Genomic DNA, 2695 nt, shown 5'->3' on the forward strand with positions numbered 1-2695 from the left:
ATCTATCTATCTATCTATCTATCTATCTATCGCATCCTTTATATTAATGCGTTTTTTATAAAAACAAACTTTTACCTACTTTTTACATGTTGCTTGAATGTTTAATACAAAAATGATGTCATTTATATAATTTATTATAAAAATATTTTTAAAAAATTATGACAATATCAAGTTTATTTGATGTGAAAAGCTTTTAACTAATTTCACACTATATATATATATAGAGAGAGAGAGAGAGAGAGAGAGCGAAAGATAGAGTGTCTGTTTTCTCTCTTTGAGTCTCAGTTTTATCTCGTCCTCCCCCTGCTGTTAAACCAGTGCTGCTCAGCTCTAGCAATGAGCATTGTGCTCACTGCACAATCACAGTGCTTTTATCTGGCCATCGAGCACTTTGTTCATTAGCGGCACGTTAATGATGAGTCACATGCCCCTTGCAACCTCTCTAAGAGACTAACAGCCTTTTAAATGCCACCTACAAGCTCAGTAGTGCGCCCTTGTGATAACAGGGCTCTAAACTTACTGTTTACTGTGTTGTGTTTGAGTGACCTGCGGTGGGAGACAGAACAGTGATTTATTACATGGCTGCACTGCAGGTTAGTCTTTTTTATATGTCTATTGTCCAAGTGATTGGCATTTTAATAAAGCTCTCTTTTAAAAGCAGGTGTAAAAGAGCTATAGTTTTGTTCTGTCAATATTAGTCAATGCTGCAATCATCAGGCAAGAGGTTGAGAACTTGACAGCACAGATATCCTTCCTGTGAATACAGAGATAGGCTCGTCTCAAAGCTGTCATGTATAGCTAGAAGAAAAAAAATATATATATTTAAAACCAACGGACCCACTATCGTTGTGTACAATATACTATAAAGCTGGTGTAAAATATTAGTGCAGAAGAAAGCAGAACGGAAAGTATAAACAAGATTTAATAGAACTGTAATTGTATTGTTTACTGAAGAGAAACTGGCATCAGGAAAGGTCAGAGGTGAATAAACAAAACTGTATTATGATGTGGAGAGGCTGTCGCAATCTTCTGTTTATAACAGTCAATGTTTAATATACCCTATGTAATTATATTACTGCTTATACTGCCTACTGCTTATATTACTGCAGTCTCCGTAAAAGTGCACTTTATGAAAAACTAAATACAGTCCTAGGTTATTTTGAAAATAGTATCTACCTGTATCTCTATACGAACAAAAATATTTAGGCCAAGGGTATCTATCTCTGGTGTCCTAATTCTGTCTTATCAGTGCACTAAAACAGTCAAATATGAGCTAGTAGTATGTAGTGGCCAGCTGCATACTAATGTAGAAATGCGGTGTAAAGCAATACACAAGACTTCGGGATTTATAACTACTTGTAACAAACACACACTGTTTTTATCATATATATAGTTCTAAATATCTTACCATATACTGTGAAACTGTAAATGTTTTAAAATCGCATTACTGTCAAATTTATGCATTTTAATTTAATTAAGATTTGCCATATAATTAACGCAAAAACAAAAACATAAAAATTCAAAATCTGAAAAAGCATTCAAAAATGCTCTCTAATCGCTCTTGCGGTACTTTGATGTCATACAGAACGGTCTGTGCAGTGCGGCTTCAAGTCAACCACCTAGTTAAGAGACACACTTCTGTTCTTCTGTGGCTTTATAGGTAATATTTTCATTTACAGTTTTGCAAAACAGACAATATTGTCTTCTTATTACTGAATTGTTGTAAATAAACATCACATTTGCAACTGGTCAGTGTTCAAAAAATGGTGGAAATCATTTCATGTAGCAATACAAGAGAGATTACTGATAAGTTAGTCACTGATGATTACTTTGTCAAACAAAGTCACAATTTAGAAAAGAAAAAAAATCACCGCACTGACTTTCAAAGCTGCTACATAGTAACAACATTCTATTTCGAGGACAGTAATATAGGTAATGTAGAAATGTAGAAATGTAGTACAATATTTGTCTTTGAAATGTAGTGAAGTTAAAGTCCTAGTTTCCAGAAAAAAATACACTCAAGTAAAGTACAGATACACAAAAAGTGTATTTAAGTACAGTACTCAAGTAAATGTACTTCGTTACTGTCCACCTCTGACAACATGTCAACATATGCTCGATAAATCTTGTCTTTTTTTCTTAACAGTAACTCAGTAACTTTGAAATGATCAGTAAAAAGTACAGGGAAATATTAATTGCAGTAAAAAGTGACAACTAGCCCCAGGCTTCCATATACAAGCCATCATCACTTAAAAACTTTACACAACAAATGACAAAATGAACAAAGCTTGTAATTTCTTGGTAACTCTACAAGATTAGCTCAGTTGACTGAGCTGTCTTTTTTGCTATGATAAAGCTTTCCGTGTCTATTTTTACTGAACAAGTCCCGCTGCTATTGATAGTTAAATCAAAGAATTATTGACATTCACAAAGTTCAGCTACAGAGGCCTTATTCAGCTCCCCACACACACTAACACATTGACACAAAACACACAGCAAACTATTTTGAGGAGCTATGCAGCACAATTCATCTGCCCACAGGGTGAATCTAATGAAAGTAACTCCCTCAAACACCCTTTCTTTTTAATCCTTCTAACCTACTCACTGTGCCCTGCAGCTGTGTGTGTGTGTGTGTACCTGTTTTTCTATTCTGGTGGGGACTTAAACCTGAATACACACATGGGGACTCGTGTCA

The sequence above is a fragment of the Sinocyclocheilus anshuiensis genome, unplaced genomic scaffold, assembly GCF_001515605.1.
Source record: "Sinocyclocheilus anshuiensis isolate Anshui unplaced genomic scaffold, SAMN03320099.WGS_v1.1 scaffold85, whole genome shotgun sequence".
NCBI lineage: Eukaryota > Metazoa > Chordata > Actinopteri > Cypriniformes > Cyprinidae > Sinocyclocheilus > Sinocyclocheilus anshuiensis.